Source organism: Carcharhinus amblyrhynchos, chromosome 28 (assembly GCF_965287045.1).
Source record: "Carcharhinus amblyrhynchos chromosome 28, sCarAmb.v2.hapA, whole genome shotgun sequence".
In the NCBI taxonomy this organism is placed as follows: Eukaryota; Metazoa; Chordata; class Chondrichthyes; order Carcharhiniformes; family Carcharhinidae; genus Carcharhinus; species Carcharhinus amblyrhynchos.
The window spans coordinates 5,600,791-5,627,640 of NC_137351.1; the positions used below are offsets into that span (position 1 = coordinate 5,600,791).

General features: G+C 43.6%; 2 pseudogenes across 2 annotated transcripts in view; both read right to left on the bottom strand.

Moving 5' to 3' along the window:
- The window catches only part of LOC145359526 (UDP-glucuronosyltransferase 2C1 pseudogene), a 42,995-nt pseudogene extending 20,989 nt beyond the window's left edge, over positions 1 to 22,006 (bottom strand). The window contains exon 1 of the transcript XR_013889596.1: positions 21,897 to 22,006. The product of XR_013889596.1 is annotated as a UDP-glucuronosyltransferase 2C1 pseudogene, transcript variant X3 (transcript). The remainder of the gene's footprint in view (positions 1 to 21,896) is intronic.
- Positions 10,854 to 21,986, bottom strand: LOC145359525 (UDP-glucuronosyltransferase 2C1 pseudogene; annotated as a pseudogene). The gene is made up of 2 exons (XR_013889593.1): positions 21,897 to 21,986; positions 10,854 to 13,916 (listed from the first exon to the last, which is right to left on the bottom strand). The product of XR_013889593.1 is annotated as a UDP-glucuronosyltransferase 2C1 pseudogene (transcript).
- Positions 22,007 to 26,850: the final 4,844 nt, after the last annotated feature.

Sequence of the window (26,850 nt, forward strand, 5' to 3'; positions counted from 1 at the left end):
AATCTTCCTGTTGGCATGGGTCCATGTCCATTCTAATGTTGCTCTGCAACCACGATGGTTAACCTGAATTTCCTCACGCCCAATCCTAGTGTTTAGCCAAGATCAGAAACTCCAAGGTATGTTAGGCAATTAGCTTGGACCTCACCTTTGCATTTGATTTTGGTATTAAGGTGAGCATAAGGTGTTTCAATCCAGGTATGATTCAAATGATTCACTTAGGAAGCTTTTATCAAAATAAATTTTAATTACGATCACAGAATATAACAAAAATAATTAGCATAACTTTAACCAATTAAAACACATACAGAGTGACAGAAGGATGCACTGCAGAGCATACAGGAGGCAGAGAGTGTGATAGACACTAGTTATAGGGAGGTTCTCGCAGCAGAGGGTCAAACAGGTAAATGGGTGACTGCCAGGAGAGGCAGGCAAGTAACGCTCAAGTCTCCTGTGGCTATTCCTCTTTCAAACAAGTATATAGTTTGGATACTGTTGAGGGGGATAGCCTGTCAGGGGGAGCTACCAGCAGCAGCTAGGCCTGTTTCTGCTATGAGACAGGGTTGGGCAAAGAGCAAGTAAGCAGTATTAATAGGGGACTCGCGTTTCTGTGGCCGCAATCGAGACTCCAGGACGGTGTGTTACCTTCCTGGTGCCAGGGTCAAGGACATCTCTGAGCGGTTGCAGGACATTCTTAAGGTGGAGGGTGAGCAGCCAAAGGTCATTGTATATGTTGGTACCAACAATTTAGGTAGGAAAAGGAATGAGGTCCCGAAGTGTTAGTATAGGGAGTTAGGCAGAAGGCTAAAGTGCAGGACCCTGGAGGTAGTAATTTCCTACCATGTGCTACTGAGAGTAGGAATAGGAAGATTAAGCAGATGAATGTGTGGCTTAAGAACTAGCGCAGGGGGCAGGGATTTAGATTTTTGGCTCTTTGGGATCTTTTCTGGGGAAGGGCTGACCTGTTCAAGAGGGATGGGTTACACCTGGACGGGGACTAACATCTTGGTGGGGAAATGTGCTAGAACCACTCAGGAGGGTTTAAACTAATATGGCAGGGGGATGGGATCCAAAGCAGTAGGGAGACAAAACAGAAAGTTGAGGACAGCACAGAAGTTAAAGAAAGCATATTAAGTAGTAAAGGCAGTGTCATTATCCCAGTACCAGACAAATCAGGCAAAAGCAAGACAGAGAGCAAGGGAAGTCCAGATTAAACTGGATTGCATTTATTTCAATGCAAAAGGCCTGACGGGCAAGGCAGATGAACTCAGGGCATGGATGGGTACATGGGGCTGGGATATTATAGCAATTACTGAAACATGGTTAAGGGAGGGACAGGACTGGCAGCTCAATGTTCCAGGGTACAAATGCTACAGGAAAGTTAGAACAAGAGGTAAGAGAAGAGGGGGAGTTGCACTTTTGCTTAGGGAAAGCATTACTGCCATACTGAGAGGGGCTAGATCTGAGGGTTCAGCCACTGAGTCTATATGGGTAGAACTAAGAAACAAGAAGGGGGAAATCACTTTGATAGGGTTGTACTATAGGCCCCCAAATAGTCAGTAGGAAATTGAGGAGCAAATATGTAAGAAGATTACAGATAGCTCCAAGAAAAATAGGGTGATAATAGTCGGAGATTTTTAACTTTCCCAACATTGAATGGGACATCCATAGTATTAAAGGGTTGGATGGAGAGAAATTTGTTGACAGTATTCAGGATGAATTTCTCATTCAGTATGTGGATGGCCCGACTAGAAAGAGGGCAAAAGTTGACCTCCACTTGGGAAATAGGGAAGGGCAGGTGACAGAAGTGTTAGAACATAACATAAGAAATAGGAACAGGAGTAGGCCATCTAGCCCCTCGAGCCTGCCCTGCCATTCAATAAGATCAAGGCTGATCTGTCGTGGCTCAGTTCCACATTCCCGCCCTCTCCCCATAACCCTTAGTCCCCTTGCCTATCAAAAACCTATCAACCCACATCTTAAAAATATTTAGCGAGGCAGCCTCCACCACTTCAACGGGCAGAGATTCACCACCCTTTGAGTGAAGAAGTTCCTCCTCAACTCCGTTCTAAACCGCCCCCCCTTTATCCTGAGGCTGTGCCCTCTAGTCCTACTGTCCTTTCTGAGCGGGAAGAGCCTCTCCACCTCTATCCTATAGCTTCTTCCCTGCATTAAGTTGATCTTTCTCTACACCCTAGCTATGACTGCAACACCACATTCTGCACTCTCTCCCTTCCTTTTCTATGTATAGTGTGCTTTGTCAGTCTAGCGCACAAGAAACAATACTTTTCGCTGTATACTAATATGTGTTGACAATAATAAATCAAATCAAAGGCAGTCATTTGGAATCTACAAAGGAACCTGCTCGGGTTTCTGCAAGCAAAGCCGAACATCTGGATTCTTCTTAATTGGCCTCACTGGTCATGTTTTCAAATAAATGTAACTAAACTCTAAATAACCCTTCATTGTGCACGACATGGTTTAATGCTTCTATCTTCATTACATCAAAGCCTACTGACAGTAATGTCATAGAAAATCCACTACTGGAAAACACTAATGCCTTAGTTATCTTCTGGACAACAAATTATTGAACTCACTTTTTTCTTTCCTCAGGGTCAGTGGGAATGGCTTTATGTAAAGCCTCAAACTCATCTTCATGAATGAGAATCGATTTGACATTGACCTGGATACCAGAAACCTTGATGGTTGGTCCCCTCTTTTTCCCAGGACCCTTTCCTGCAGCATAATGAGTCCAAAAGTACAGTGTGTGAGCAGCAGTTAGAGAACCTGACACAGCCACTTTGCTCCTCTACCAACGCAATTAATTGCGCTGTTGTATTGTTGCTTTGGATACAGTCTCTGTGGTTTTACCTGACGATTATTAAAAATCTTGGCCGGAATTCTCCAGCTGTTTATGCTGGTGGTGTAGCCCCATCCTGGGGTTTCCTGCCAGTGTGGGGTAACATCAATGGGAATTCCCATCGACAGCGGTGGGACCAGAGAATCCCACTGGCTCCCACCGGCGGGAACCAGGCAGCTGGAAGGTCGGAGAACCCCACCCTTTCTCTGTGAGCGTTCCTTCTGAACGTCCCAAAATATTTTAACGTCTGCTCTGACTCACAATGAGTGAGCAACACCATCGATGGGCCGCTATGTAAAAAACAAATCTCGGAAATGTCTCATCGACCGAGTGAGTCACACCCCGAAATGTTAAGTATGCAGGTCACTGATAGAATCTGCACTTAGGAAATGATTAAGTTCGGATAACAAACTGAGCAGAGGGCAATATGGTAAATGCCTTGATGATGGCTAAGGTTAGGGACAAACTGGTTCAAAAATGTAACAGCAAATTCAGTGAGTAACCAAGCTAAAGCAACTTGCAAACTAGAACTGTGGCCATCTGGAACAGATGGAAGTCAGAGCAAGAGAAGCAAAGACACCAGCTGAAATGCAGTTGTGCACAACTGTCAGCAATGTTTTTGCTAATCTGCTGTATGAATGATTGCAATCCAATCTCAATGCTGTGAACTGCTACGATGTATAATCTTTTTGTCCTCAATCGGGCTGATATTTGTAAGTACATTAGACATATAATTTGCTTCTAGCCTGTATGTGCTATCAAGTATCAAAACAAACAGATTTTTAATCTCGTGATAATCAGGGTAGTTTTGCCCAGAAGGAACTGACAAACCTTATGTATGACCCCGTAGCCAGTAATGCTCATCATGCCATGCAGCCCTCATGAGCAATGAGAATTCAGAAATGAAGCAGGGAGAAGGCAGAAAACCTTCAAAAGGTTTCCACCCCCAACTAGTCCAAAGATATGCAGTTTCAGTGGATTGGTCACGCTAAACTGCCCATCAGTGTCAGTGGGATTATCAGGGTATAAACGTGGGGTTAGAGGAGAGGGCTGGTGGGATTATTGTCGGTGCAGGCTTGATGGGCGTAACGGCCTCCTTCTGCACTGCAGGGATTCTACGGCTCCGGAATTGTGCTCAAGTCTGATTTGCACTGGACCCCGCCCCCCCATCAAATGTGGCTATTTAGCCCGCGTATCAGCATTCTTGCAAAGCATGAAAGCTGGAATGTGGGACTAAAAACACTGAAGAGGCAATGAGAGCACAGAGTCCACCTACTCACCCTCAAGCCCAGGGTTTTCTTTAAGCTGGTCTTCAAATTCCTTGAGGGCCATCACACAACCGTTATGTATGAGTTCACCCAATCGCTGGAGGTCTGCAATGGACTTGTTTACCAGCTCTGCATCGCGAGCGATACCCTCGAGCCTTCGAGAGGGCAAAATGAGGGATCACTTTGGGACCAGTGACCATAAATCTATTGGTTTTAAGATAGCTACGGAATTAGTGAAGTCTAGCCCAAAAGTTAAAATTCTAAATTGGGGCAAGGCCAATTTTGATGGTATCAGGCAGGAACTTGCAAGAGTTAATTGGGGGAGTCTGTGGGAAGACAAAGGGACATCTGGTAAGTGTGGACCAGGGTTCAGGGTAAACACATTCCTCTTAGAATGAAGGGCAAGGCTGGCAGAAGTAGGGAACCTTGGATGACTTGGAGATATTGAGGCCCTGGTCAAGAAGAAGAAAGAGGCACATGACATGCATAGGCAGCTGGGATCAGGTGAATGCCTTGAAGAGTTTAGGGGGTGGAAAAGTAGAGTTAAGAGAGAAATCAGGAGGGCAAAAAGGGGGCACGAGATTGTTTTGGCAAATAAGGCAAAGGGCAATCCAAAGAGCTTCTACAAATACATAAAGGGCAAAAGACTAACAAGAGAGAGAGTAGGGCCTCTTAAGGATCAACAAGGTCACCTGTGTGCAGATCCACAAGAGATGGGTAAGATCCTAAATGAATATACTCATCAGTATTTATTATTGAGAAAAACATGGATGTTAGGGAACTTGGGGAAATAAATAGTGATATCTTGAGGAGTGTACGTATTACAGAGAAGGAGGTGCTGGAAGTCTTAAAGCGCATCAAGGTAGATAAATCTCCAGGACCTGACGAAGTGTATCCCAGGACATTGTGGGAGGCTAAGGAGGAAATTGTGGGTCCCCTAGCTGAGATATTTGATCGTCATGGTCATTGATTGTCACCATTGAGCTGCCAGAAGATTGGAGAGTGGCAAATGCCGTGCCTTTGTTTAAAAAGGGTTGCAGAGAAAAGCCTGGGAACTACAGGCTAGTGAGCCTCACATCTATGGTGGGTAAGTTGTTGGAAGGTATTTTGAGAGACAGGATCTACAGGCATTTAGAGATGCAAGGACTGATTAGGGTCAGTCAGCATGGCTTTGTGAGTGGAAAATCACGTCTCACAAATTTGATTGAGTTTTTTGAAGGGGTAAGCAAGAAGGTAGACGAGGGCAGTGCAGTTGATGTTGTCTACATAGACTTTAGCAAGGCCTTTGACAAGGTATTGCACAGTAGGTTGTTGCATAAAGTTAAATCTCACTGGATCCAGAGTGAGGCAGCAGCTGTGGAAAAAAGCTTCTGACTATTCAATTGTGTTGCATTTGGTGGGAATAAGCAGGGAGCAGCAAGTCCCAGCACGTGACCCGGAGCAATAAGTTCTACATACACTCTATGGAGTGTCGTGTGATTTTCCAATGTAGAGGAACGCTCCCCGGACGCAAAGGAACTTTGCGTGATTATAGTTAGGCTATCTGCAATATTGTTGTGCAGAAACTAAAAGCATTTCTGCATAGCTTGCCTGAGGATATCTATTCATCACAGTTAAAAGACTGATTTTAATTTGTAGTTTATAGAACTGCTCCTTGACATGAAACTATCAGCTTTCATTTAATTGTGAAGCCTAAGTTGTGTGCTGCTGTATTCCTGTTTCAAATCTGTATGACGCTTCGTCAGAACTAAAGAGAACTGGAAATATAATGAGATTTACTCTGTTGTCAGGGCAGAGGCAGGGGTGGCTGGAGCAGTAGGAGCCGGATGGAGGGCCAGCGATAGGTAGAAGCTAGGGAGAGATTGACAAAATGTTATGGACAAAAAGACTAAGAGAATGTAAATGGTGGCGAGCCTGGCTAAACAGGGTGCTAATAGTGGCACATTAAAAGATCAGAATATGTTAATGGCAGAACAAAAGTACAGTAAGAAGTCTGACAACACCTGGTTTAAGTTTAACCGATTTATTTGATAGCAAACTCACAAGCAAATAAAAATCAGTTGAACTTAAACCTGGTGTTGTCAGACGTCTTACTGTGTTTATCCCAGTCCAACGCCGGCATCTCCACATCAGAACAAAAGTAAGCAGACTTTCAGCATCCTCTGCACACTTTGCCCTTCCCCCCATCTTAGTATCATCTACGAATTTTAACACACTATACTTGGTCCCCAACTCCAAATCATCTATGTAAATCATAGACAATTGCGGTCCCAACACTGATCCCTGAGGCACACCACTACGCACTGATCACCAACCAGAAAAACACCCATTTATCCCATTTAAAAAATTGCAGCATGCGGCTGTGCAGAGAGACCTGGGTGTCCTTGTGCAGGAGCTGGTTTGAAGGTGCAGCAGGTAATTAAGAAGGCAAATGGAATATTGTCCTTCATTGCTAGATGGATGGAATTTAAACACAGCAAGGTTATGTTGCAGTTGTATAAGGTGCTGATGAGGCCACACCTGGATCATTGTGTACAGTTTTAATCTTACTTGAGAAAGGATATAATGGCACTGGAGGTGGTGCAGTGACAAAGGGCAACTTGGAAAAGGTAACTGAAGGCCCTAGTGGGGGGGGCACTGTCAGGGGGAGATGGTGGTAAAAGGTGGAAAGTAGGATAAGGAAAAGGGATAAAAGTAAATGGAAGAAATGAAAATAAATTGATAAAAAAATGAGGTGAAGGTGGAGGAGAGAGTTCAGAGTCTGAAGTTGTTAAGCTCAATGTTAGATCCAGAAGGCTGTGATGTGCCTAATTGGAAGATGAGATGCTATTCCTCCAGCTTACACTGGGCTTCATCAGAGCATTGCAAAAGGCCAAGGATGGAAATGTGGACATAAGAGCAGGATAGTGTGTTGAAATGACAAGTGACAGGAAAGTCTGGGTCCTACTTGTGAATGGACCAAAAGTGTCGCAAATGTGATACCATTGTTTAAAAAAGGAGGTAGGCAAAAGACAGGTAACTATAGGCCGGTTAGCTTAACTTCTGTAATAGGGAAAATGCTTGAATCTATCATCAAGGAAAAAATAATAAGAGATTTGGATAAAATTTTCCCGTTGGTAAGATGCAGCATAAGTTCATGAAGGACAGGTCATGTTTGACTAATTTGGTAGAATTCTTTGAGAACATTACATGTGCAGTGGACAATGGGGAACCTGTGGATGTGGTGTACCTGGATTTCCAAAAGGTATTTGACAAGGTGCCACACCAAAGACTGCTACATAAGGTAATGGTGTAGAGTGTAACGGGTAACATATTAACATGGATAGAGAATTGGTTAACTAACAGAAAGCTAAGAGTGAGGGTAAATGGGTGTTTTTCTGGTTGGTGATCATAAGAACATAAGAACATAAGAACATAAGAAATAGGAGCAGGAGTAGGCCATCTAGCCCTTCGAGCCTGCCCCGCCATTCAATAAGATCATGGCTGATCTGTCGTGGCTCAGTTCCACTTTCCCGCCCTCTCTCCATAACCCTTAACCCACTTGCCTATCAAAAACCTATCTACCTGCGTCTTAAATATATTTAGCGAGGCAGCCTCCATCACTTCAAAGGGCAGAGAATTCCAGAGATTCACCACCCTTTGAGTGAAGAAGTTCCTCCTCAACTCCGTCCTGAACTGCCCCCCCCTTATCTTGAGGCTGTGCCCCCTAGTCCTACTGTCTTTTTTGAACGGGAAGAGTCTCTCCACCTCTATCCTATCCATCCCATTCATCATCTTATACATCTCAATGAGATCTCCCCTCATTCTTCTAAACTCTAACGAGTACAAGCCTAGTTTATTCAGCCTCTCCTCATAGCTCAACCCCCTCAAGTCCGGTATCAGCCTAGTAAACCTCCCCTGCACTCCCTCCAAGGCCAAAATATCTTTGCGCAGGTGCGGCGCCCAAAACTGCACACAGTACTCCAGCTGCGGCCTCACCAATGCCCTACACAGCTGCAGCAAGACCTCCCTACTTTTATATTCAATCCCCCTCGCTATGAAGGCCAGCATCCCATTCGCCTTCCTGACCACCTGCTGCACCTGCAAGCTGGGTTTTTGCGACTCATGCACAAGGACCCCGAGGTCCCTCTGCACCGTCGCCTGCTGCAGTTTTTCGCCACGTAAGTAATAGTCCTTCCTACCATTCTTCCTACCAAAGTGGACCACCTCACACTTGCCAACATTAAATTCCATTTGCCATTTCCTGGCCCATTCGCCCAGCCTATCTAGATCCTTCTGCAGACTCTCCACACCCTCCGCACAATTCAGTGCGTAGTGGTGTGCCTCAGGGATCAGTGTTGGGACCGCAATTGTCTACGATTTACATAGATGATTTGGAGTTGGGGATCAAGTATAGTGTGTTAAAATTCATGGATGATACTAAGATGGGTGGAAGAGCAAAGTGTGCAGAGGACGCTGAAAGTCTGCAAAAGGATACAGATAGTCTAAGTGAGTGGGCGAGAATCTGGCAGATGGAGTACAATGTTGGTAAATGTGAAATCATCCATTCTGGTCGGAGTAACAGCAAAATGGACTATTACTTAAATGGTAAAAAATTGCAGCATGCTGCTGTGCAGAGGTCCCTCTGCACAAGATTCCCTTGTGCAGGAATCTCAAGGAGTTGGTTTGAAGGTTCAGCAGGTAATTAAGAAGGCAAATGGAATTTTGTCCTTCATTGCTAGAGGGATGGAGTTTAAAAACAGCGAGATTACATTGCAGCTATATAAGGTGCTGATGAGGCCACACCTGGAGCACTGGTTTTAATCTCCTCACTTCAGAAAGGATATAATGGCATTGGAGGGGGTGCAGAGGAGATTCACTAGGTTGATTACAGAGTTGAGGGGTGGTTGGCTTATGAGGAGAGACTGAGTAGATTGGGGTTACACTCATTGGAATCTAGAAGAATGAGGGGAGTTCTTATAGAAACATATAAGATTGTGAAGCGAATAGATAAGATAGAAGCAGGGAAGTTATTTCCACTGACGGGTGAAACTAGACCTAGGGGGTATGGCCTCAAAGTAAAGGGAAGCAGACTTAGGACTGAGTTGAGGTGGAACCCATAGTAGGCTACTGCAGAAAATCCCCATGGTAGGCCACTGCAGAAAATGCAGATGCATGGGATTGAGGGTGACTTAGCAGTTTGGATCAGGAATTGGCTAGCTGATAGAAGACAGAGGGTGGTGGCTGATGGGAAATATTCAACCTGGAGTTCAGGTACAAGTGGTGTACCTCAAGGATCTGTTTTGGGGCCACTGCTGTTTGTCATTTTTATAAATGACCTAGATGAGGGTGTAGAAGGATGGATTAGTAAATTTGCTGGTGACACCAAAGTTGGAGAAGTTATAGACAGTGAGGATGGATGTTACAGTTTGCAGAGGGACATAGATGAGCTGCAGAGCTAGGCCGAGAGGTGGCAGATGGAGTTTAATACGGAAAAGTGTGAGGTGATTAACTTTGGTAAGAGTAACAGGAGTACAGAATATAGGGCTAATGGAAGGACTCAGTAGTGTTGACGAGCAGAGAGATCTCGGGGTACATGTGCACAGCTCCCTGAAAGCTGGCACCCAGGTTGATAAGGTTGTTAAGAAGGCGTACGGTGTGTTAGCTTTTATTGGTAGAGGGATTGAATTTCAGAGCCGTGAGGTCATGTTACAACTGTACAAAACTCTGGTGCGGCCGCACTTGGAGTATTGTGTACAGTTCTGGTCGCCACATTATAAGAAAGATGTGGAGGCATTGGAAAGGGTGCAGAGGAGGTTTACTGGGATGTTGCCTGGTATAGTGGGAAGGTCTTATGAGGAAAGGCTGAGGGTTTTGAGGTTATTTTCCTTGGAGAGAAAAAGGTTACGAGGTGACCTAATTGAGGCATACAAGATGATCAGAGGATTGGATAGGGTGGACAGTGAGAGCCTTTTTCCTTGGATGGTGATGGCGAACAAAGGGGACATAGCTTTAAATTATGGGGGGGTAATTATAGGACGGATGTCAGAGGTAGGTTCTTTACTCAGAGGGTAGTAATGGCATGGAATACCCTGCCTGCAGCAATTGTGGACTTGCCAACTTTAAGAGCGTTCAAATGGCATATGGATAACATTGGAACAGTTTAGGTTAGAGGGTCATTAGATTGGTTCCACTGGTCGGCGCAACATCAAGGGCCGAAGGGCCTGTACTGCGCTGTAATGTTCTATGTTCTATGAACTTCTTCACACAAAGGATTGTGAATCTGTGGAATTCCCTGCCCAGTGAAGCAATTGAGGCTACCTCATTGAATGTTCTTAAGGCAAGAATAGATAAATTTTTGAACAGTAAAGGAATTAGGGTTGTGGTGAGCAGTGGGTAAGTGGAACTGAGTCCACAAAAAGATCAGCCATGATCTTATTGAATGGCGGAGCAGGCTTGAGGGGCCAGATGGCCTACTCCTGCTCCGAGTTCTTATGTTCTTATGTCCTGCAAAGCGATCACCCAATCTGCATTTTGTGTCTCCAGTGTAGAATAAACTGCAATGGGAGCAGTGAATCCAATAGACCAGATTAAACAAAGTGCACATGAAGCGCTGCTTCACCTGAAAAGAATGTTTCAGCCCTTGCATGGTGAGCAGGGAAGAGATAAAGGACAGGTGTTGCACCTTCTGTGAATATAAATGTAAATGAGGATACATGTATGGAAGAGTTAAGATTGCAGACAAATCATTCATAAACAATTCTTTATTAATGTTTGTCATTACATAACACCATTTCAAAATTGGAAAGCACATGTACCCTGTCCTTAATCAAGAAATATGATCCTCCTTAAAACGTGATGACCCCAATTGTATCTGGATCTCACCAATAATGAAAAATCAACGCTAAGTTTAGAAGAACCTTTGTCTTTGCAGAACTGTTTTGAATGACAATTATAATTAACATGATCTTCCCTCTCAGGCTCCAGCAGAATTGTTGATGGCCCTGTTTTGCCCAGCACCTATTTACATTTCAAGATACATGTGGCACTATATGGAGTTCACTGTGAGCAATTGATGTCAGCTCTGTATGCCTATGGAGCACAATGAACTCAGTCAGGAGAAACTTATCCTCAGATTGCCAGGACATGACCAACACAAATGGAGGTGTGGTCGAGACATCAAACATGCTGAGAAACAGAGAGAGAGAACTTGTAGGAAATCTTTGGCTATAAAATAAGAGATGTAATGGTTGGAGTGAAATGGGCCTTTCTGCCAATGAATCCAGAAGTCTCACATTCTTACTTCATCTCCTTCATTGATAGAGGGATGGAGTTTAAAAACATTGAGATTATGTTGCAGCTGTATAAGGTGCTGGTGAGGCCACACTTGGACTACTGGGTACAATTTTGGTCTCCTTATTTGAGGAAGAATATACAGGCACTGGAGGGGGGAGGGAGGAGTCGGGACAGTGGAGATTCACAGGGTTGATTCCGGAATTGAGAGGGTTGGCTTCCGACGGGAGACTGAATAGACCGGGGCTATACTCATTGGAATTCAGAAGAATAAAGGGGGATTTTACAGAAACATATAAAATTATGAAGAGAATAGATAAAATAGAATCAGGGAGGTTGTTTCCACTGGCGGGTGAAACCAGTAGAGGGGGCATGTCCTCAAAATGAGGAGCAGATTTAAGACCCAAAAGGTTATGAACTTGTGGAGTTCCCTGCTCAGTGAAGCAGTTGAGGCTTCCTCATTGAATGTTTTTAAGGCAAAGATAGATAATTTTTTTTAAACAGTAAAGGACAAGTAAGTGGAGCTGAGTCCACCAAAAGATCAACCATGATCTTATTGAATGGTGGAGCGGGCTCGAGGGGCCAAATGGCCTATTCCTGCTCCTACTTCCTAAGTTTTCAACCACATGCCAACAAAAGTTCTGATCAATTTTGAATTATACTTGGAAAGTGCAATATTCTTTACTATAGAACTTGACATAAGAATAACATTTTCCCCTTCATACCTGTCATTGTCTGATATGCTATTCCTTAAAAGCCTTCATTAAATTCGTGACATCTAGACAGGAATGTATTAGGTACTGGATTAACAGTATCTGTTCTTAAATTGAAATACTTCTAAACTCCTTTACCAGTTGCAAACAATAAATCTTACTGAATTTTTATTTTTCTCTTGCAAGCCATGTTACAAACCTTTTTCAATAGTAGAACTGTCAGCACTGTAATCATTAGTAACACAGATAACAGGAAGATCATCACATCTACACAATAGTAAGCATACCAGGGGAGTCGGTAAGATTCTGAGCGCAAATGTGCTGCACCTTTGTGTCGAGCAACAAACTCAATCCAGAAAACGGCTCTCTCCATTGGAGACTCGGGTTGGTCTCTATGGAGAGCAGAGAGTTTCTGCATGTTATCCCGATAAGATGTGTTGTTTATGACTTCGTTAAGTGCCTGCAATAGATTGTTTGATTGCAACGCTGCAATATCTATCACTTTTGCAGCCCCTCTGATTTCAAGTCTGAGTAAATTGTCAAACTGGTCAAAAAGCAGAGGAATGCCAACCACTGGCACCCCATGATAGATGGCTTCATAAATCCCATTGGTGCCACCATGGGCAATGAAGGCTCGTGTTTTGGGGTGCCCTAAAAGATCATTCTGAGGGATCCATTTTGCCAGCAGTGTATTATTACCTATGTTGGGAGGGATCTTTCCTTCATGTCTCCAAATAACTTTCTGAGGTACTTGAGCTAAGGTCTCTGCGATTTTCATGGTAATGAGCATTGGCAAAGAGCTTACAATGGCCCCCAGAGACATCACAATAACCCCATGCTCCCCTGAGGATTGGACAAACTCTTCAAATTCTGCTGCAAGAGGTTTGGATGGTTTACACTGGAATCCTCCAATGTAAACAATATTTGGCATGGTGGGTCTCGGGAACTCAAATATAAAATCAACTCTCACCAGCCACACATCTGCATTTTGGAAAAGCTCCTTGATATCTGTGCCTGGGCCCAAATATCGATGGCACAGCTCATTGTACATCGGGTGGATGAAAAATTCTGAAGCATATAGATGAAAAATATAATGGAGTACATTTTGTGCTCTTTGTAGAAAATTCATTTTATCTGTCAGCCGTGAGCCAGGGACTGGGACATAGGATAATGGGGAAGGGGCATAGACAAAATGAGCTTCTCCACTGGTATGCCAACGAACATTATTCACTACTGGAAGGTTTAAGTAATGCCCAAGCATTGCACCTGTAGCAAAAGTGGGATCGGTAAGTATTAAGTCAAAGTTTGCATTTTGAAATTGCTTTAACAATGTTTTGTTTTCAAAAATTGCAACATTAAATTCCCGTCCCCAAGTATGACAACTGTGAAGAAATGATGCCATTTTGGAATGGAACTTCAGAAAAGTCCACAGTGTTGATTCTTTCTGTACGATCTCTAGTGAGTTTTGTACAAAACCCTGTATAAATTCTTCATTTGATTTTTTCCCAAGGAATCCTTGCATTTCAACCACAATGGACTGGTAGAGATCAGGATTCTCTTTGATGTACCAAGATGTTGAGAAGAAAAGCACAGTGATGTCATGTCCATGAAGTCTCAGTTCTTCTAACAGAATTTTCATATTGATCCAGTGACTACCCTCAATGGGTATAACCAAAATATTAGCCCCTCGGGCAATGGGACAAGTTAGGGTGATGATGATACCAAGGGCGCACGCAAACTGGAACCCACTTTTCCATCCAAGACACTTCATTCTTAGTGTGAATGGTATTGAGATTCTTTGGAGAACTTGAGATAAATAGAGCATTAGTTTGGTAAAATAACATATAAAAAAGTAGCAGGCATAACTGTCATAAACCCAACTGATGTTAACTGTGAGGGTGCCTCAATTCAATCAGTTCATGGTGATGTATGGCTTTCTCTACATGAATGGGTTATGGAGCTATATATAGTACCCAGCAAGAACAGTAACCAGTCCTGTCATAGTATAACACTTCTTAAAGACTATTTATTACAATAAAGAAAAGACATGTATACGAGAATAGGACTATCATAATTATGTCCAAGAAAATTACTGAACACATTTTAAGTAGGAATTTCAGATTTCAGCAGTATTTTGTTTTTGCCCTAAAATATTGGCCCGTTTTTGGGACACTATTTCTGAATGGCTGTCAAGGCCATGCAGAAAGTACAAAATCAATAGTTAGGATGGCACTAGGCATACAAAATGTGGTGTAACGACTTTAATTAGGCAATTGAAGTGGGCCTGTTAGAATATGAATTCCCTGATTAAGGGCCAAATTGACAGACCAATCAGGGAATCACTTGCCTTGTACTTAACCAGGCGTGTCAGTTCCTCTGGGACTCCTAGTATAAGCTGCTAACTGAAAACCCTCTGTATGCTGTTGTCAGGCTTGTAAATAAAAGAATTTTGGTGAAGCGTCTTCTGCCTCAAGGGATTAATGGAAATCATTAGCTAATGAGGAGAGACAAGAGTATCTATGGCACCTTTCTCAACAGAAAATGGGCTGAAAAGAAGCTTTCATAAGGTGGAGGAACAATTTCTACTGATTAGTGGATATAGGAAATGGGAGCAGGAATAGGCCATTCAGCCCATCAAGCCAGCTCTGCTACTCAACAGATCATGGCTGATTATCATTGTTTGCCCTTATTATTCCCAATATTTCAAGATGTCATTAGTATCCAGAAATCTGTCCACAAACTGACATTTTTCTGTGAGGTGGGACATGTCATCCACACTCTTCCCCCTTCTCATTATTATTCAGCCTCTATCTACCTTCTTGTTCGTTGGAGCGAGCGGAGAGAAGGTTGAAGAGAGTAGAGGTAAGCGATTGACTTTGTAAAGGTTTTCGTGGGCTTTTTTACGGAAATCCAGCTTTAAAAGTTAAACAGGAAGTGGGCCGCGGGGTCTTCTAGGAAGAGATTTTTACTGTGCAAAGTATAAAAGGAGGGTTGCAGTAGACAGTGGGCAGCGGAGTGAGAGGGAGCAGAGTGAGCTGTAAGGGCTTTGGCTCACAGGGCTTAAGCAGAAAGGGCAAGGTAAGTTTAATTCCTTACTGGGTCTAGAATACACTATGTGACTGAGATGGAGGGACATATGATGTGCTATTTCTGCATGATGTGGGAGCTGCTGGACCCTAAGGTCATTCCCAGTGAGCATGTCTGCAGTAAGTGCTTGAAGAGCTCCAGCTCAAAGAAGACGAGCTGAACTCAGAGCTTCATACACTGAGACAAATCAGGGAAGGGGAGTGTAACCTGGATAATGTGTTACAAGACAAAGTCAAACCCCCTAAACTGACAAACTCTGAGGGTCGGGAAAAGAGGGGGTTGCTGAGGCGAAGGAGGGGAGTGTGGGGGACAAAGGGTGGGAGGAAGGAGGGGGTTGTGGGGAGGAAGGAGGGGGGTTGTGGGGAGGAAGGGTGAAAAGAAGGAAGGAGGTGTGGGGAGGAAGGGTGAGAGGAAGGAGGGGGGTGTGGGGAGGAACGGTGAGAGGAAGGAGAGGGGTGGAGGGGGGAAGGAAGGGGAGACCCAAACGCCTCAGCCTCTGAATCTGCACAACAGGTTTGAGATTCTTACTCCCAGTGTGGACAAGAACGAGGACTGCAATGTGGATGAACAAACTGCTGCAGAGGAACCTGGAGTGGGAGGGTGAGAATCCGGTCGTCGTGGTTCATGTGACTGCCAACAACATAGGCAAAATGAGGACTAAGGATCTGCAGAGGGAGTATGATAATCTGGGAACCAAATTAAAAAGCAGAACCGACAAGGTGGCTATCTCTGGATTACTACCTGAACCACGCGCAAATTGGCGCAGGGTAAATAGGATTAAGGAGATGAATGGGTGGCTCAGGGATTGGTGTGGGAGGAATAGGTTTGAAATTATGGGACATTGGCACCAGTATTGGGGCAGGTGGGACCTGTTCAGATGGGATGGTCTTCGTCTGAATCATGCTGGGACCACAGTCCTAGCAAATTGTATAACTAGGACTGTAGATAGGGCTTTAAACTAATCAGTGGCGGGGGGAGGGTGCAGGGGTGGGGGAAATTACAAAATCTAAAGTAAAGGAGAGGGTACTTGTGCAGGTAAATGTTGAGGATGTTCCACTAATTAAAGGAGTAGGGGACACGAGAGAGGTTAGTAGCATTTCTACAAATAAGGTCCAGATAAAGGCTGGTATAAAGACGCTTTACCTGAATACACGAAGCATTCAGAACAAAGTGAATGAGCTCATGGCGCAAATCAGCACAAATGGGTATGATCTAGTGGCCATTATGGAAACGTGGTTGCAGAGTGACAGGGACTGGGAACTGAATATCCAGGGGTATCAGGCATTTAGGAAGGATAGGCAGGAGGAAAAAGGAGGTGGGGTAGCTCTGTTAATTAAGGATAATATCAGGGCGGTAGTAAGAGAAGATATAGGCTCCAAAGAGCAAAACGTGGAATCGTTGTGGTGGAGACAAGGAATAGTAAGGGGAGAAGGACACTGGTGGGTGTGGTCTATAGGCCCCCAAATAATAACTTTGAGGTGGGGCGGGCAATAAACAAACAAATAATTGATGTGTGCAGAAACGGAACGGCAATAATTATAGGGGATTTTAATCTGCATATTGATTGGATGACCCAAGTCGGACACGATGGGCTTGAGGAAGAGTTCTTGGAATGCTGTCGGGATAGTTTCCTTGAACAGTATGTAACAAACCTACAAGGGAGCGAGCTATCTTAGATCTGGTACTGTGTAATGAGGCAGGTAGAATTAGGGATCTTCTTGTGAGGGATCCTCTTGGGACGAGTGGTCATAGTATGGTTGAATATCTGATGCAGATGGAGGATGAGAAAGTAGGGTCCCGAACCTGTGTCCTCTGTTTGAACAGAGGGGAGTATGATAAGATGGGGGCGGAATTGGTGAATGTAGATTGGGGGCGCAGATTAGTTGGTGGGACGGCTGAGGGACAGTGGAGGATTTTTAAGGAGATCTTTCTTGGTACTCAGCAGAAATATATTCCAATGGTAAAGAAAGACTGTAGGAGAAGAGATAACCAGCTGTGGTTACCGAAGGAAATAAAGGAGAGTATTAAATTAAAAGCTGAGGTGTTCAGAGCGGCTAAAAATAGTGGGCGATAAGAAGATTGGGAAAGAGTTAAAAAACAACAAAGAATGACGAAGAAAGCAATAGAGAAAGAAAAGGTAGAGTATGATGCTAAACTAGCTCTAAATATAAAAAATGATAGTAAAAGCTTTTACAAATATATAAAGAAGACTGGCTAGAGTGAATGTTGGACCCTTGAAGGACGAGAAGGGGAATTTAGCGATGGGTGACGAGGAAATGGCTGAGGCTTTAAATAAGTTTTTTGTGTCAATCTTCATGGAGGAGGGCACAAATAGCTTGCTGAATATTAAAGATAGAAGGATGGTAGGAGATGAGGTCCTTAATGCAATTACTGTCACTAGAGAGGTAGTGCTTGATAGACTAACGGGACTGAAGGTAGACAAGTCCCCAGGACCGGAAGGAATGCATCCCAGGGTTCTGAAAGAAATGGCTGAGGTGATAGTAGATGCCTTAGTAATTATTTATCAAAATTCGCTGGACTCTGGGGAAGTGCCACAAGATTGGAAAACAGCTAGTGTTACGCCACTGTTTAAAAAAGGTAGCAGACAAAAAGCAGGGAATTATAGGCCAGTTAGTTTAACGTCCGTAGCTGGAAAAATGCTAGAATCCATCATCAAAGAAGAAATAGGGAGACACCTACAAAAGAACGGATTGATCAAGCAGATGCGGCACGGATTCGTGAAGGGGAAGTTGTGTTTAACGAATTTATTGGATTTCTATGAGGATGTGACTAGTGCACTAGACAGAGGGGAACCGGTGGATGTGGTGTTTTTAGATTTCAGAAGGCGTTTGATAAGGTGCCTCACAAAAGGTTGCTGCAGAAGATTAGGGTACACGGAGTTGGGGGTAAGGTGTTATAGAGGATAGAGGATTGATTGTCTAATAGGAAGCAGAGAGTTGGAATCAATGGGTGCTATTCTGGTTGGCAGTTGGTGACTAGTGGAGTGCCGCAGGGATCGGTGCTGGGGCCTCAACTGTTTACCATTTACATAAATGATCTGGAGGAGGGGGCTGAGTGTAGGGTAACGAAATTTGCTGATGACACAAAGATGAGTGGAAAAGAAAATTGCGTGGAAGGCATGGAAAGTCTGCAGAGATCTGGATAGGCTGAGTGAGTGGGCGGGGACCAGGAAGATGGAGTATAATGTTAGCAAGTGTGAGGTTGTCCACTTTGGTAGAAATAATAGTAGGAGGAATTATTATTTAAAGGGCGGAAAGCTGCAGCATGCTACGGTGCAGAGGGACCTGGGGGTCCTTGTGCATGAGTCGCAAAAACCCTGTGTGCAGCTGCAGCAGGTGATCAAGAAGGCGAATGGAATGTTGGCCTTTATAGCGAGGGGGATAGAATATAAAAGCAAGGAGGTCTTGCTGCAACTGTACAGGGCACTGGTGAGGCCGCAGCTGGAGTACTGTGTGCAGTTTTGGTCCCTGCATTTGAGAAAGGATATATTGGCCTTGGAGGGAGTGCGGAGAAGGTTCACTAGGCTGACACCGGAGATGAGGGGTTTAGCCCATGAGGAGAGATTGAATAGACTGGGTCTGTACTCATTAGAGTTTAGAAGGCTGAGGAGGGATCTTATAGAGACATATAAGATAATGAAGGGGATAAATAGGGTGGAGGTAGAGAGATTCTTCCCGCTTAGAAAGGATAGCAGAACCAGAGGGCACAGCCTCAAAATAAGGGGGGGGTGCAGTTTAGATCGGAGTTGAGGAGGAACTTCTTCACTCAAAGGGTAGTGAGTCTCTGGAATTCTCTGCCCATTGAAGTGGTGGAAGCTACCTCACCGAATATATTTAAGTCACGGGTGGATAGGTTTCTGATAGACAGGGGAATTAAGGGTTATGGGGAGAAAACGGGAAAGTGGAACTGATCCACTTCAGATCAGCCATGATCTTGTTGAATGGCGGGGCAGGCTCGAAGGGCTAGATGGCCTACTCCTGCTCTTATTTCTTATGTTTTTCTTATGTTCTTCTATGTTCTCCTTAACATCTTAAAAAGTTTGAACAAATACTGCTCCAAACATCTCAATACTGGAGAATACAATATTGGCTTGTTTAATTAAAATAGAAAGTGCTGCAAAACCACAGTAGCTTGGAAACGTCAATAGAGAGAAACGCTTGAAGTCCAATTTAATTCTTCTTTGGAACTCATTAACTTTTTATCTCTTCATTGATGCTACCAGACCTGTGGAGCTTTTCCAGCACATTCTGTTTTTATTTACCATTTCCAGCATCTCAATGTTTTTACCATTTATAAAGTGCTACCATCTATCATTTCTAGGTTCAAAGTGAATGCCGTCACATTGATGCCAAGTTTTTATTTCGCCAGGGTCAGTCAGCTCCTGACCTCATTTACCAACTTGCTCCAAACATGGACAAAAGAGCTGAATTCGAGAGATGAGGTGTAAGTAACAGCCCTTGACATCAAGGCCGCATTTGACCGAGTATGGCATCAAGGAGCCCTAGCAAAACTGGAATCAATGAGTATTGAGGGCAAACTCTCAGCTGGTTGGAGTCATACCTGGCATATAAGTAGATGTGGTTGTGGAGGGTCAGTCATCTCAGCTCCATGATAACTCCAGGACGGCATGGTAGCACAGTGGTTAGCACTGCTGCTTCACAACTCCAGGGACCTGGGTTTGATTCCTGGTTTGGGTTACTGTCTGTGCAGACGCTACACATTCTCCTCATGTCTGCATGGGTTTCCTCCAGGTACTCTGGTTTTCTTCCATAGTCCAAAGATGTGTGGGTTAGGTTGATTGGCTATACTAAAAAATTGCCCCTTTGTGTCCTGGAATGCGTAGGTTAGAGGGATTAGCAGGTAAAATGTGTAGGGATATGGGGGTAGGGCCTGGGTGGGATTGTGGTCCATGCAGACTTGATAGTCTGAATGGCCTCTTTCTGTACTGTAGGGTTTCTATGATTCCTTCTAACTCTGCAGGAGTCCCTCAGGGTAGTGTCCCAGGCCGAACCATCTTCAGCTGCTTCATCAATGACCTTCGATCTATCATACGGTCAGAAGTGGGGATGTTTGCCAATGACAGCACAAAGTTCAGCACTATTTCTGACACATCAGCAACTGAAGCAGTCCATGTTCAAATGCAACAAGATCTGGACAATATCCAGGCTTGGGCTGACAAGTGGCAAGTAACATTCATGCCACACAAAGACAAAATGCTAACCACTGCCCCTTGACAATCAATTTTGTTACCATCACTGAATCCTCCACTGTCAACATTCTGGTCAATGGCAATGGGTTGTCATTGACCAGAAACTCAACTGGACTCACCACGTAAACACAGTGGCTACAAGAGCAGGTCACAGGCTGGGAATACTGCAGCAAGTAACTCACTTCTTGACTCCCCAAAGCCCATCCACCATCTACAAAGCACAAGTGAGGAGTGTGATGAAATCTCTCCACTTGCCTGGATGGGTGCAACTCCAACAACACTCAAGGAGCTTGACACTATCCAGGACAAAACAGCCTGCTTTATTGGCACCACATCCATAAACATCCACTCATTCCACCACTGACGCTCAGTAGCAGCAGGATGTACATTCTACAAGATGCCCTACAGAAATTCTCCAATGATCCTTAGACAGCACTTTCCAGACCCATAACCACTTCCATCTAGAAGGACAATGGCAGCAGATACATGAGAACACCAGCACCTACAATTTTCCTGATAGCTGCACGGGGGGTGGGGGAGGGGTCTCCCAGCGTACTGTGAGATTTGTGAAAAAGTGCCCATGCCCTCTGCAGTATTAGGCCCTCCCGCACCTCCCCCCCTGCACCCACTCCCACTCAGTGCCAAACTTTCAACTCTCCTATAGAGTCACTGAGTGTGGCAGGATTGCGGTGCAAAGTGCACCGGAGAAACTGACAGGGCTCGCTCCACACTTCTTGTCCTTATGACAGTTGGAAATTCTGTCCTACAGGAACGTGTTCTGGTTCTTACTGATTAGTGTGTCAGTCACATTCTCCTCAATTAGAAACCTGTAAGCTTATTTATTAGTGTCACAAGTTGGCTTACATTAACACTGCAATGAAGTTACTATGAAAATCCCCTAGTCGCCACACTCTGATGCCTGTTCGGGTACACTGAGGAAGAATTTAGCATAGCCAATGCACCCAACCAGCATATCTTTTAGACTGTGAAAGGAAACCGGGGCACCCGGAGGAAACCGGCAAGGGGAGAACATGCAAACTCTGCACAGACAGTGACCCAAGCCAGCAATCAAACCCAAGTCCGTGGCACTGTGAGGCAGCAGTGCTAACCCACTGTACCACTGACTGTATACTTCCTGAGTATTCTTTTCTGGTTTCCCTCTCTCACTCTTCTTAAATATAGAATGACGTAGCCATGATCTTATTGAATGGCGGGGCAGGCTCGAAGGGCTAGATGGCCTACTCCTGCTCCTATTTCTTATGTTCTTACGTTAAACCTAAAGGAACAGTTCCTGAATCAAGAGAACTTTAGAAGGTTATATTTAAGCCGTCTGCAGAATGTACGTGCAAAAGATAAATCCACTGTAGCAAACCTCACACCAGACTGCCTATTCACTTTAGAATTGGAAGATTACTTTGAACTCACAGCTTATACATTTTTTTGTCACAAAATTATAAACTTTCACTCACTAATGAAGACAGATCAAGCGATGTAGTAAATCTTGTATTCCCGGTAGCTGAGATGTGAATGAATATAGAAGTATTGTACTTTAATCCAACATTTTGGTCCAAAGTCTAAATAAACTTCTGATTGCGTAATATTAATCACCATGTAACCTTTAATTCCTGTTTGCAATGACCTTTCTTTTGACATTGACAACATATAAATCAAAATTGAGCGATTCCTCAGAGACTGAGACTTCTCTGCCTTTAGAATTAAGTCACAGATTCGGAATCTAAAATGGTCTATTTTCATAACAAATGCAGATTAGTACAAGGACAAACTCTTTAAGTACCTTTCTCCCTCAACACAAATATGAAGGCAGCACGGTGGCACAGTGGTTAGCACTGATACCTCACAGAGCCAGGGACCTGGGCTCAATTCCCAGCTTGGGTTACCATCTGTGCAGAGTTTGGGTCACTGTCTGTGCGGAGTCTGCATATTGTCCCCATACCCTCATTTATGTGGGTAAATGTAAGCCAATTTGTAACTTATAAATAGACTTTAAAAATTTCAAATTAATGTTTCATTGTTCTCCAGGGTTGCACACAGCAGTGCCTGAAAGGTTGATGTTCAAATCCAGGAGGCTCCAGGCCAATCCTGGATGTTTGGGAACATCAGTGGGAGGGAAAGGTTGTCAGTTCACAATATGTACATTTCAGCTGAATGCCTTCCAGTCCTACAGCTGTGTGAAACACATGTAGACCAAGGGGCCACTAACTGGGAAAAGCACGAGGAATGTATAACTATGTAACTCTAACAAAGCACCACAAAATGCAATTTGATAAATGTATATAGTTTGATAAAGAACTTTGGATTGTATTGAATTACTTGAAAGGTTTTTGGACTTAATATTGTGAATTTTGATCCTAGGGAAATGCAAAAATGTAAATAAGGGTGGCATGGTGGCAAGTGGTTAGCACTACTGCTTCACAGGGACCTGGGTTCGATTTCTGGCTTGGGTCACTGCCGCGTGGAGTTTGCATGTTCTCCCTGTGTCGGTGTGGGTTTCTTCTGGGCACTTCGGTTTCCTCACACATGCTGGTTAGATGCATTGGCCATGCTAATTTCTCTCTCAATGTACCCGAACAGGCGTCAGAGCGTGGCAACTACAGGAATTTCCACAGTAACTTTATTGCAGTGTTAATGTAAGCCTTACTTGTGACTAATAAATATATTTTAAATATGACCATTCTTTACTGTCGTAAGGATTGGAAATGTTTGTGTTTTTTCCAGATTTTTATGACTAAAATATATTTTTGAAATAAAAAAACTCTGCATGAAACTAGTTTGTCGCCATTCTTAGAAAATTATATGCAAGAAATAGCTTATTTACTTTTTAAGACATATTATTCAAGCAGCAGGGAGATTTTACAATATGGCTGCAGATGTTTTTCAATAGGACTTTTGACGAAATATGATTCAGGTTCTTTGTCTAAAAGGAAAGTTAAACCGCCATTTAGTTCTACACCCATATAATTGTTTGCACAGTCGCTCGCACGCACACACACACACACACACACACACAGAGACTGGCAGGGCAGGGAGTGGCATACAGGAAAGCATGCACTAAGCAGCTCTCCCCATTAGCTTTCTAACCCCCTTTGTTGTGTATTCCAACTGGAGCCAGAATCCACTAATTGGTCTGGGGAGGCAATTACACAGTAAGAAGTCTCACACCACCAGGTTAAAGTCCAACAGGTTTATTTGGTAGCACAAGCCACTAGCTTTCAGAGCGCTGCTCCTTCATCAGATATGTGGGAGTTCTGTTCACAAACAGGGCATATCAAGACTTTAACTGTGGCTTTTATCTGTGCTCTGTGCTTTTTTTTGTACTGTAATGAGTAAGTTAACCTTTATCTTAAAACTGGGCTATTGTTGTCTTTGTAACTATTGCCCCTTGTTTAAAAAAAATTCTTAATATTTATTTGCATAATGCACATGTTGCTGATTTTGCCAGTACTAAATGCTCAACCTTAGTTTGTCCTTGAGCAAACTGAGCTGTTTGTGGTGAGTGGTTCGATATGACTGAATGGCTTGGTGGACCATTTCAGAAGTTAGTTAAGACTGAACTATATTGCTGTGGGTTTGGAGTCTCTAGATTACTAATAAAACCATTATTCCGTTGTACCGTCGTTCGTTAAGTATGAACTGTCACCAGGTAAAGCCCTGAAGAGAACTGTAGCCAAACACATTTAAAGTTTATTTATTAGTCACAAGTAGGCTTACATTAACACTACAATGAAGCTACTGTGAAAATCGTCTAGTTGACACATTCCAGTGCCTGTTCGGATACACTAAGGAAGAATTTAGCATGGTCAATGCATCTAACCAGCACATCGTTCGGACTATAGGAGGAAACTGCACCCGGAGGAAACCCAGGCAGACACAGAATGTGCAAATTCCACACAGACAGTTACCCAATAGTGCTGGGTCCCTGGCGCTGTGAGGCAACAGTGCTAACCACTGTGCCACCATGCTACCCACATTTGAGCCCAAAGGGTCTAATTCAGTGTAAAATGGGTTTCTTTGTCACTGAGCATCCAGGATGATTACTAGAACCCTAGAATCCCTATTGAGTCTGCACCAACTCTGTGAAAAAGTGTTACACCCAGGCCCTCCCCTCTGCCCTATCTCCGTAAACCCATGCATTTGCCATAAATGACTCACAGTTGGGGAGCCCTGCTGCAGGCACAGCTGTCATAGAATCCCTACAGTGCAGAAGAAGGCCCATCGAGTCTGCACTGACAACAATCCCACCCAGGCCTATCCGCGTAACTCCACATATTTACCCTGCTAGTCCCCGTGATACTAAGGGGCAATTTAGCATGGCCAATCCACTAACCCCGCGCATCTTTAGAGTGTGGGAAGAAACTGGAGCACGCAGAAGGAACCCATAATGGGACCAAAGGGTGAAGGGAACACAAGGTTGAAATACGTAGAACAGGACCAAACTAAATTAATAATAATTATTAATTTTTTTAAAAATTGACATTTTGGACACAGAAACAAAACAAAGTTAACTTTTCAAGTTTCAAAAACTCAGATGACATGAAGTCAGTTGTTTGCATACCTAAATATCCTTTGTTAAGCATTATTTTGAGTATAACACCCCAACTGTTTTTGGTAAATGCACTAATCACGGATTGATTAATCAAAGCTTGCAAATATAAATTGTTATCTCAGAATGTTTACAGTACAGAAGACAATTAGCCCATTATATCTGCACCAACTCCATGAATGAGCAATTTACTTAGTGCCATTATCTCACTTTCTCCCTCAACCCTGCACATTGCTCCTTTTCAAACAACAGTCTCGTTTTCTTTTGAATGCCTCAATTGAGGCATAATGGTTGGTAATAAAATTTTATTATGCTCCAAAGACTGAGTTTTGTTAATCTTTGCAAGAGCTCATTTATCAAAGTTGCTTTTTAGAAACTTTCTAAGATAATCCGGCCATCAAAATGGGATTCCCCACTTAATTATCTTTTTCCAGATGGAAGAAGGTGGAAGAGAGTTTGTCCTGGGTACAAGGGGTCCTTGATTATGCTTACTGTCAAGTTATTTTCTGAGGAATGTGGAGGAACAGCTTCTTATCCAAAGATCTCTGAAGGTTGCCTCAATTGAAGCAGCCTCCATCCCACTCTGAAGCAGCGCAGCCCAGTTTTTAATCATTCAATGTGTGAAAAAGTTTTTTCTTCTTTGCAAATTACTAAAAATCTCTGCCATTTAAATCTTGCCAATCAAACATTAACAGAGTATGTTTAATGGTATTGCTGCTCTTAAACAGAGTGCCAAAGTGCCACATCAGGGCACTTATCAGTTATAACTTTCCCAGAAATGATCAAAGTCCTCTGTAAGTCACAAGAACAGCTCCTTCCCTGCTGCCATCAGTCTTTTGAACGGATCTACCTCATACTAAGTTGACTTTTCTCTACACCCACGCCATGACTGTAACACTATATTCTGAACCCTCTCCTTTCCTTCTGCCCTATGTAGTCTACGAACGGTATGTTTTATCTGTATAGCGCACAAGAAACAATACTTTTTATTGCATCCCAAAATGTAACAGTAATAAATCAAATAATAAAAAAAAGAACAGCACAGCACAGTACAGGCCTTTCGGCCCTCGATGTTGTGCCGAGCTATGTCCAAACTAAAGATCAAGTTATCCCACTCCCTATCATTCTGGTGTGCTCCACGTGCCTATCCAATAACCGCTTGAAAGTTCCTAAAGTGTCCGAGTCCACTATCACAGCAGGCAGCGAATTCCACACCCCAACCACTCTCTGAGTAAAGAATCCACCTTGGACATCCCTCCTATATCTCGCACCGTGAACCTTATAGTTATGGCCCCTAGTAACAGTTACATCCACCTGAGGAAATAGAGTGGGCGTGCAGAGACTATCTATCCTCCTCATCATCTTATAAACGTCTATTAAGTCGCCTCTCATCCTCCTCCGCTCTAAAGAGAAAAGCCCCAGCTCCCTCAACCTTTCCTCAAAAGACCTACTCTCCAAACCAGGCAGCATCCTGGTAAATCTCCTCTGCACTCTCTCCAATGCTTCCACATCCTTCTTATAGTGAGGTGACCAGAACTGCACACAATATTCCAAATGTGGTCTCACCAACGTCCAGTATAGTTGCAGCATAACCCCACGGATCTTAAACGCAAACTTGTTAATAAACACTAACACACTATAAGCCTTCTTCATGGATCTATCTACTTGAGTGGCAACCTTCAGAGATCTTTGGATATGAAGCTGTTCCTCCACATTTCTCAGAAAATAACTTGACAGTAAGCATAATCAAGGACCCCTTGTACCCAGGACAAACTCTCTTCCACCTTCTTCCATCTGGAAAAAGATAATTAAGTGGGGAATCTATTTTGATGGCCGGATTATCTTAGAAAGTTTCTAAAAAG